The sequence below is a fragment of the Myotis lucifugus genome, unplaced genomic scaffold (genome assembly GCF_000147115.1).
Source record: "Myotis lucifugus unplaced genomic scaffold, Myoluc2.0 scaffold_94, whole genome shotgun sequence".
Taxonomy (NCBI): domain Eukaryota; kingdom Metazoa; phylum Chordata; class Mammalia; order Chiroptera; family Vespertilionidae; genus Myotis; species Myotis lucifugus.
Window position 1 is genome coordinate 1445636 of NW_005871142.1, and position 10799 is coordinate 1456434.

The window sequence follows — 10799 nt, forward strand, 5'->3', positions numbered from 1 at the left end:
GTCTATTTCTTTCCATATAACTACTTATAGCCCATTGGTTCTGTTTCTCTGGAGAACCCTGGCTATGGCGCTGAGTAAAGTGGAGGCTTTGCTGAATGATAGGAGTTTGAGGGCAGCCTCCTAAGAGCCGGACTCCCCTCACAGGGGATTTAAAAATGGGACATTGAATCAATTTCTGCAGCCAAGTTCAATGCCTACCAGACTCTTCCCAGGAGAGTCCATGTAAAGGGAATGCTGGGGATTCTTTTTTAATTGAATTAATTGGGGTGACATTGGTTAATAAAATTATACAGATTTCAGGTATACAATTATATAATACATCATCTGTATATTGTCTTATGTGTTCACCCCGAGTCAAATTTTCTTCCATCACTATTTATTCTTCCTTTATCACCTTCTGCCTCCCTCTGCCCCTTCCCCTCTGGTAATCACCATGCTGTTGTCTGTGTCTATGAGTTGTTTTTGTTTTTGCCTAATCCCTTTACCTTTCTCACCCTGCCATGGAATCCCCTTCCCCATCTAATTTGTTCATTAGATTCCCGTTATAAGTGAAATCATATGGTACTTGTCTTCCTCTGACTGGCTTATTTCACTTAGCATAATACTCTCCAGGTCCATCCATGATGTCACAAAAAGTAAGATTTCCTTCCTTTAAAAAATATTTTTATTAATTGCAGAGAGGAGGGGGGAGGAGAGAGAGATAGAAACATTAATGATGAGAGAGAATCATTGATCAACTGCCTCCTGCACACCCCACACTGGGGATCGAGCCCACAACCCAGGCATGTGCCCTGACCGGGAATTGAACTATGACCTCCTGGTTCACTGGTTGACACTCAACCACAGAGCCATGCTGGCCATGCTTCCTTCCTTGTTTAATGGCTGAGTAGCATTCCATTGTGTAAATGCACCACAGCCTTTTTTAACCACTCATCTACTGCTGGGCACGTGGGCTGTTTCCAGATCTTGACTATTGTAAAAAACAATGCCATGAATATAGGGGTGCATATATTCTTTCAAATTAGTGTTTTGGAATTTGTAGGATATATCCCCAGAAGTAGAGTCTCTGGTGATAAAACAGTTCCATTTTTAATTTTTGGAGGTAACTGCATACTGCTTTGCACAGTGGCTGCCCCAGTCTGCATCCAGGGACTCTTCACATGCACACATGTGACAAGTATGTTGGGTGGAGCCTGGCTCACTCCCAGTTCTTTCACTTCTTGGGTGGAGTTGCTTTTAATTGACAAGAAGTCCCTGCACCAGTGCATGTTTTCTTGTTGAAACCGATGCTCTTGTGTTCCACGGTGCAGCAGGAGGACTGCTTCTCGGTGAGCAAGCCTTGGAGTGTTCTGAGCCAGTCGTGTGAGAAACATCTCCCATGAAGGCCGCCGTGCAAATGAGTCCGTGCGGCCACGCGCCAGGCTGTCAGGTGTGGGACGAAATATCTTTAGTAAGAGCAGGTCATGGATGCGACTCCCCACTGCTGTGTGGATGGGCAGAGGGGCTTTCCACAAGGACAGTTCTTAAGAATCCCTGTGAAAATGCATGAGTCCATCTGTCTCCTCTCTCTGCCTTGGCTTCAGACGAGCTGAGCCATTTAAAAATTCCCCAACAAGGGACCCGAGGCACCAGAAGAAGCGATGAACAGATTTTCAATTTGGCTTCGATTTGCATGAGGATTGTTGGTTTTTGGCAGTTGAAATCCTTGTCTGCACTAGAGGCTGGAGATGGGCAGTGGGTCCCCCCAGAAGAGGCAGACTCTTGACTGGTCTGGACAGACTGCTGATGTCCTGGGTACAAGGCTCCAACCTCAGCATCTGAAGAGAAGGAAGAGATGGCAAAGGGGAGGGAATGGATATTAGGGCAGCGCCCAGAGGTCCAGGGAAGGACTTTCATCCCCACTGGCGAGCCAGATCCACCAGGCCTCCTTCAGGAAGGATGCCCAGCAACTTGCTAAGGGTGGCCTCCAGGGGGTGCTTCCTTGGTCACCTGGCTGCCTGATCACTGCTGAGGGCTGCCTGTCATTTCTCAGGGGGCAGGATAGTGGGGATGTCTAACAGCCTGGGGCTCTGCTGTCCCGGAAATGGAAGCTGGCCCTTCTGAGGGAGATGTGGAATTTTTACAGAGGAGGGGCTGGTGGCTGTTCTGCTGGAAGAAGCGGCCAGTGGGTGTGGCTAAATCTCCACGTGTTCCTAATCTGGGATGTCTTTGTTGGTGGTGATGGGCCAATAGTGCTTGGGAGGGATCTCTCTATATAAAAGCCTAAGTGACCGGCTGACTGGCCAGTAACTATGATGCACACTGACCACCAGGGGGCAGACGCTCAATTCAGGAGCTGCCAAGCTGTGGTGACTTGGCAGCTGCAGTTCTCGGATGATGTACCCAGAACCAGAGAGGAGGGAGCCCGATTCTGGGGTGCGTCACCAGAGAATCACCTTCTCGCAATCCGGGACCCCTTGGGGGATGTTGGAGAGCCAGTTTTGGCCAGATCCCACCTGGGGATTCGTGCATGGATCCGTGCACGGATCCGTGCACCAGGCCTCTAGTATATAATAATCACAATAGCTAACATTTGTTGGTTGCTTATTTAGTCCCAGGCACTGGCCTGAGCCTCTCCTTATAGTTCATCAGTGAGTTGCCGCAGCAAGCCTGGGAGGTGCGCCTGTTATTCTCATTTTCAGATGGGGAGCAACTTTAAGAAACTTGCATGCTGCCTAGCAGGGGGAAGGGGTGGTGGTGGTGGAGGTGGGGCAGCCAGGCAGGGCCCAGTGGTAGGGTTGAGAGCCTGGGTTCCTAACCTCTGCACACACTACACTCTCCTAAGCTGCTACTTGGTCTGGACACCATGTCCTTCTCTCCAGCCTCATGTGTGGCGCAGGCCCCTGGGCAGTCCTTTAAGTGCCAGTGCTAGACCTTCCTGGAGGCCACTGCAGCCTGTGTGAGAGTCTCCCAGCTCAGAAAGGGGTTTCCCTGGAGCCTTTCCTCCTGTGAGTCCCTCCCTCCTCCCTCCCTTCTCCAAGTCAGACCCTCCGCCTGCCCCTCCCCCTGGGAGGCCTCAGCTCCGCTCCCACCCACAGGATAGGCTGCGTGGGGAGGTCCCTCCTAAGGCAGTGCTCACTGGGAACAAGTTCCAGTTTGATCTGGCAAGGACCCTGGATTCCCAGAGTAGAAATAGAAATATCAACCTCAAGTCCAGATTTTAAAAAATCCAGTCCCATGGGCGGAGGTCTGTGTCCCTTGGGCTCCGAGGACACGGGCGAGGTCCTCTGGGCAGTTTATGGGAAAGGTCAGGAGTCTCAGCGAGGGATGCAGGCGGCCAGCTGGCAGAGGGGCAGCCCTGGACAGAGCGGCAGCTGGGCACTCTCAGCCCCCTAATTTTCCAAGTGGGGAAACTGAGGCTGTGGACAGGAGAAGTTGCTCCCCTCAAGTCCTGGGAACCAGGCCCCAGGCTGCGGGTCCTTCTGCCTCAGCTCAGGCTTCTCCCAGGGCTTGCTCCGGGAAGAGTCTGGGACACAGAGAGGTAGCGTGGCTGTGGCTCAGGATGGCATTCATTCACCCACTCCGTCATTCATTCGTTCACAAATGTTGAGAGAGGGCCTGTCATGAGCCTGAGACTGTTCTGGACACCGGATATAGCCTTGAACAAAACAGACAACAGTCCTCCCCTCCTGGACCTGAGGTTTGGGTGTCACAAACAAACGTTACATAAATAATATTTGTGTCAAAGGTGGGAAAGGCAATGGAGAAAAATGCAGACAGGAGGTGCAGGGTCTCCTCTGTGCTGGTCTCTACTCAGGGAGCAGGGGGCCCCTTGAGCAATGGTAAGAGGGGGTGAGATCCCCTCTTGGCAACAGCCTTTTCGACAGTCCCCTTTGTGAAGGAGTGGGGCGGGGGAAGGACAGTGGGAGGAGGACCGAGCTGGGACCACAGCTTACAAGACCATGTGGAAGGTGGCCAAGAGGCAGTGACTCAGGGACCACAGAGAGTCCTGGGCGGTGGGGTGAGCGGGGAGGTCCGGGTGAGCTCCCCAGCAGAGGCCAGGCCAGGCTGGGCATTGAGGACGTGCCCCCAGAGGGAATTTAGGAAGGGCAGAAGAGGGCGCAAGTAGAACTTTCCAGGTGGTGGAGCAGCCTCTGGGACAGGAGGAAGTCCGGGGTGAGCCAGAGCTGTGGTTCAGCAGCAGCCAGGGAGGCCACGAAGAACAGGCTGAGGAGGTTTTATTTCCCTGGCACGGGAGCTCCTTGTGGTTTACAGCCAGGGAGTGGCGCTGGGAAGAGGCCACTTGACAGGTCCCTCTGGTGGGTGCAAGGAGGTTGTGTTGGAGCGAGAAGGCATCTGCATCTCAATCAGTGACTCGGGTGGAGAGAGGGTGGATGTGACCAGGGGAGGAAGAACCCCGGACTTGATGCTTGAGCTCCATGGTCCTCGGTCCCATGTGCAGGCGGAGGTGGGTGTGCACGCTGCCTAATGATAGTGCTCCTAGCCAGGGAGCAGCTGCTTGGAGGCACATGTCATCTTGTTTGGGGGTAACAGACACGGAGGCTGGAAAATATCTATTAGATCATCCCATCCTGGTGGGGTTGATGTCTGGTCCCTCGCGTTTTCTCCAGCCTGGGACTCAAGCAGGGGGTGGGGAATTGGGGGGGCTGTGGGAGGCCTCCCAGAAATGGCAGCCCACGTGTTTTTCCTCTCCTTTTCCTTGTCTGTCAACTCACTTTCCATCCGGGGATCTGGTTCTTCTTGTCTTGCTCTGCTGTGTCCTCCTGGTGGGAATCGAACCCTCCGGCTCCTGCCCATGGAGCCCCCACTCTGTGGCCACCCTGCATGCTCAGTTCTGGGGTTCAGACCCTGATGTCAACTGGTTCCTATGCACAGTGTAGAACAGGGGTGGGGAACGTCCGGCCTGCAAAAACATTTGGTCTGGCCCTGCCAAGGCATTATTAGGCTGGGCGGGGGGGGGAGGCAGAGGGGGAGTTAATTCAATGTTTGACCAAATATAGCAGGCTGATTGTTAAGTTGATAATTTTGTACGGCTCACAAATGATGCTATAAATATCCAAATGGCTCTTGGCAGGCAAAAGGTTCCCCGCCCCTGGGCTAGTGTGATGAGACAGGCCCATGAGTCACTGCAGTCATAGCTAAAGCAAGAGGTCCTGACATAGGTTAGGGGACGGAGAGGTCACATTGGGCTCTGCTTGTCAGGACGGCTGCGTGGAAGGCATGGCATGTGAGCTGGGTGAGGGGTCACGAGGGTTGTGGTCCAGGCACCACCATGGAGCCTACAGCCCCTCCTCCCGCCGCCCGACTGGGGTCTGCTCAGTTTCCTGTCCCCACCGCATCCTTGTGGCTGTGGATCAACTCCCTCTACCTCTGACCTTTGCCACCTCATCCCTTTACTCCTCTCACCTCCGGCCCAGTCTAGATGCAGTGGGCAGGCAGGTCAAGGCCAAGGCAGTGGCGGGAGTCAGGTGACCACAGAGCTAGGGCCACAGTTACCACCAATCTTCAGCTTCCTCATCTGCAACGTGAGGGGTGAGGGGGAACTCTATGAACCCTTCGAGCCTGACATTCTAGAAATTCCTAAGCAGTGAGCCACGGCAGATCCAGAGTCCAGAGGTGGTGGCCTCATGCTTGTGTTTTCCTCACCGTGACTGCAACCTTCACCACCAGCCTGGCAGCACCCAGACCTGCGTCTCCAGAACAGATTTTCCTCCTGAGCTACCGAAACACACATCCCACGGCTCCTGCTGGTCTCTCTGGGGGCCTTAAAGTCAGCATGTCCGAAAGGGAAATCGCTGTATTTCACACCCTCTGATTCACCTGCTGCCGATGCATGTTCATGACACACTCACTCACTTCCGATCATGTTAGTGTCTTGCTGGGAACCACTCCATCTGGTAGAATCCCCAGAAAACCCAACCTTGTGGGCATGGGCCTTGGACTTGATCCCGGGGTCATCAGTCATGACTCCTCACCCTCCCAGATATCACCCTCAAGACAGCCCTAACTGCTGCACACACCTGGATATCACATCTCACAGCTGTGTCTTTGCCTGTGTTCTTTCTCCCGCATAGAAGCTCCCTCTCCTTCCATACTTTATTGATGAACTCTGTTTTTTTGTTTTTTGTGTGTTTTTTTTAATCCAAATCCAGCTTACTTATCACCCCTGTAATGAAGCCTTCCCAGGCTTCGCTTGTGCCAGTTATTGATCATTCCCATTCCTGGTGCCATCCTTGACCGTGTGAACACAGCTTCTTATAGCACTTATCAATTGCTTATGCCCAGTCTACAGGTCTGTGGGCCCCCTACCACCCATCCAGTTCTGGCCCCAGATTTCTCGGCATAATGTCCAGCACGTATTACCTGCTAAGGTTTTTGTTTTTTAAAATGAACTGAGTCCTAATTACGGACCTGTGGGGCTCAGCCCATGACGTTCCGGCCCTGTCTTGTCAGCATTTCCGGGGGGCTCGGTAGCAGGACAGCCCTGAGAGTGGGTGTTCAGCTCGGTCCTGGCCTGAGCTGGGCGTGGGATGTGTCCTCTTCCACAGGCTGCCGTGAACCCTTGAGCTGACCCCCAAGTTCTCAGCGTTCATCACCCAGGATTGAGGAGCATGCGTTTTGCCTCCCCTCTTCATGCCCCGAGATGAAGGAAGAAATACAAGCTCACGTGAAAAGAGTGTTTCTCAGCTCTCCCCCTCTCAGCTCAGGCTCAGAATGATTTCTTAGTTCTCAGCTTTTATTTCTCTGATCAAAGTGCCCGAGGCAGCGAGCACTGGGGAGGCGCTGGCCTTTCTGCCTGAGTCTCATGCCCCCTCTCTGGCTGATTTAAGAACCTGTAGCCTCGAGGTGTTCAGTCAGGTGCATGTGGCCTGGCTGTGGACCGGTCTCCAAGGGCTGATGGGACTCGGCTGCCCTGGGATATTGGGGGGACAGCTGCCTTAGCCACAGCTGGGAGAGATCAAAGCCCCCTGGGCCTTTCCTCACCCCACCCCCCTTTTCCATTCTATGCACTCGATCTAACTTTTCTCTCCAATGAATTAAATGCAGAAAATCCATGAGCAGGATTTCTCTCTTCAAAGGATCAAATAACCTTTCTTCCCACCACCCCCCTTTCCATTTGTTTTTTTTTCCAAACTGCAAAAGGAAAACATGGCAACAGACTTAGAGTTAAAGGTGAGAAGGAAGAAAAGTTGCAGCAAAGTAATTTCAACATGAGAAGTAGAGCAGTTGAAACCCTGAAAAAATGTGCGCTCAGCAATATGGTGCTGTCCTACAAATTAATTAACCCAGAGTGCTGGTTTAATTAGTGTGAGGAGTAGGGAATTGAGTGGCTAACAATATCTCTCGTCCGGTTTAGAAATATGTTCACAAAAGAACGTCCTCCTCCTTATCTGAGGGGTTGAGAATCAGCAGGAGCCTCGTGGCTGGAGACAGATTTTGAGATGGTGTTTCGGCTGCATCCCCTGACCCCTGCCTCTGTGTTCGGCAGAGGTGGGCCTTCCAGGAGCCGGGGCCAAGGCCGCTCAGCTCTGCTCCTGAGAGCTGGACTCTCAGCACCTCCTGAGACCACATCTCCTGGCCTCTAGTCCTTCCCACTCCCCACCCCGCCCTCATGCTGCACATACCCTGCTTGAGTTTCCTGCTTTTTCATGGATGCAATATTTATCACCTCTTGAGACACTAGGAGGACTCAAGTCTGTAAGTTCGTGGAGAACTATAGCTGAAGACCTTGTAGCTGATGTCATCATAGGAATCTTTGTTGGGGTGGCCTGCTTCACAGGGGTCTCAGAAGGGTGTCTTAACTATCTTTTCCCTTTTCCCCATAGACTCCTTTGACATCTAGTGAGGCCTATGGACTAAATATTTCTGTCTCCCAAATATATATGCTGAGATTCTAATCCAAATGTAATGGTATTTGCAGGTGGGCTTTGGGAGGTTACTAGGTCATGAGGGTGGAGCCCTAGTACTTGGGATTAGTGCCCTAATAAGAAGAGGTCTGAGACAGGTGACCTCTATGCCATGTTAGTGTACAACAAGATGGCAGCTGTCCACAAGAGTTCCCTGGAGTGGTCAGAAGCTTGATCGTGGACTTCCCAGCCTCCAGAACTGTGAGAAATAAATGGTTGCTGTTTAGGCCACCCAGTCTGAGGTATTTTGTTATAGCAGCCCAAATTTATGAAGATAGGACTCATTCTAATAATAATTTTTAAAAATAAAATACATGAGATTAAAAGGGATATGATTTATTGATATACAGTTATCAAAATATAAATAAAACAGATATATGGTACAGTCATATATGTCCTTCTTTCTTAGCTCATTAAAAAGCAATTGTTATTGTTCTGATAACTGCCATACGTCTGAAATAAATCACATTTTGAGAAATCTGTAGCAATCATAACATATTGAAGTATCTGGTTTCTACTGTTGACAAATTGTAGTCATTGATAAAGTAGACTGGTTTATTGCCCACATTTATAATCAAAGGAAATGCTTTGGTTTAAGTAGAGGTTAGTGAGACTAAAGATGAACAATTTCCTGTCTAAATTCATTGACCCTCTGAATTCTACCCATGGACCTTTAGGTGAATCTCTGCTGATGATTAAATGGATTTCATATATATATATATATATATATATATATATATATATATATATATATATATATATATAACCATTTGTGACCTCTACTGAATCCTTGTAAGATCCTATACTTTTGGGAGGTCTTTGATCCTCTCTGGGGATTGAAGGATTGATTTCTTTAGGGTTATGGAGGATTGTGTTATGAAGGAATTGGAAGACCAAGAGGACAGAAATGATGAGAGGAATGCCAAAGTAATGTGCACAAGATAAGAAACCCAAGGTTGCTGGTTTATGCTGTGAGAAAAGAGCGGTGGGGACCTGTGTGGGGGGGAGGAAGAAAGCATGGGCATATGCTTAATGCTTAAGGGGCAAGTTGGCCAAGTCATGTGGCAAAAGAGAGGTGGTGATGTGTGGGGCCAGGTAAGGTGCAGGGAATGGGCATCTTTGTAGTTAAAGGTGGGCTACCTCAACATGCCCATCTTTGGGCTTCAGGGCAGAGTGGGGGCTCTCCCTGGGTCATCAAGATCAAGGCCATATATTGGTGTATTAAGCATGTAAATTCTCAGATACACCTATCTGTTCACATGATTTGAGTCCTTTCTCTTCCATATGTTCCCGTGAACATTATCACATACACATTTTCACCCACTGCTCACTTATATCCCAAACAGCCCCACGCAGCTTCTCTTAAACAATAGATTCAGGCTTCACGAGGGAATGTCTGTAGGCCAGTTGCTCATTTGCCTCTAGTTAGTGCCTGTGATAATGGAAATAATATCTGAACAGGAAACTATTTTCATCTTTCTCAGTTGCTACTCAGAGGGCTGGGGTGGGTGATGGAACTTCTCTGTTTGAGAAAGATAAGGTGCTCCAGGTAAGATTTAATTTTACTAAAGAACAATCCCAAAATGACTTTCCCCCTTAAGTTAATTTTTTTTTTTGTCCTTGAAAACAAAGCCCACACAATACAGGTGAATGGCACTTTGAAGTCTTTGTTCTCCGGGCTGAGTCTCTGAGATGAGTGCATCAGACAGGGGACTGAGACTTGTAGGCAGAGGCAAAGAATCCCCAATTCTTCTCTTTTAACATGAATCCTAGGCTCTTCCAGAGCACCGGACCAAACCCTAATCACCAAGTGCCCTGCGGAATTGGTCCTGAGAGATTAGCTGATGATCCCTGTTCAATGTTAAAGATTATTAATGTGATATTTTACATTATCTTTTCATACAGTCTTCAAAATCTAGAATGTGTTTTACACTTATAGTGCATCTCTTTTTTTTATTGCTTAAAGTATTACAAAGGGTATTACATATGTGTCCTTTTTTTTCCCCTTCCCTTGACAATCCCCTGGCCTCCCCTACCCCCCAGTGTCTTATGTCCATTGGTTATGCTTATATGCATGCATACAAGTCCTTCGGTTGATCTCTTACCCCCCTCCCTCCTGCCCCCCAACCCTCCCTGGCCTTCCCACTGCAGTTTGACAATCTGTTTGAGGCAGCTCTGCCTCTGTATCTATTATTGTTCATAAGTTTATAATGGTCTTTATTATCCATGAATGAGTGAGATCATGTGGTATTTTTCCTTCATTGACTGGCTTATTTCACTTAGCATAATGCTCTCTAGTTCCATCCATGCCGTTGCAAATGGTAAGAGTTCCTTCTTTTTTACAGCAGCATAGTATTCCATCATGTAGATGTACCACAGTTTTCTAATCCATTCATCTACTGATGGGCACTTAGGCTGTTTCCAGATCTTAGCTATGGTGAATTGTGCTGCTATGAACAATGGGTGCATATATCCTTTCTTATTGGTGTTTCTGGTTTCTTGGGATATATAGTGCATCTCAATTCAGACTCACCTCACGGCGAGTGTTTTGTGGCCACAGGTGGCAAGTGGCCCCATGTTGGGTAGGGCTTCCCTACGTCTTGCTCACCACTGAGAGCTGCACTGCCCCTTGGCTAACCTACCCCGGGAACTCGGAAGAGCCTTGGAGGTGGGTCTGGGTACAAAGGCACACTGTGATTCAAGGTCACAGGAAGAAGCACAGTGGAAAATGTACCATGGACACTAGGACTTCTTTATACAAAGAGCAACCCAAAGATTACCATTCCCTTGAGAAACTGGGGAAGGCTTCTTCTGGAGTTTGTGGGTGTTCTGAGGCCTGAGAAGGTGTCTCCTGCCACCCTGAGTGTGCAGCAGACACTCAGAAGACAGGAA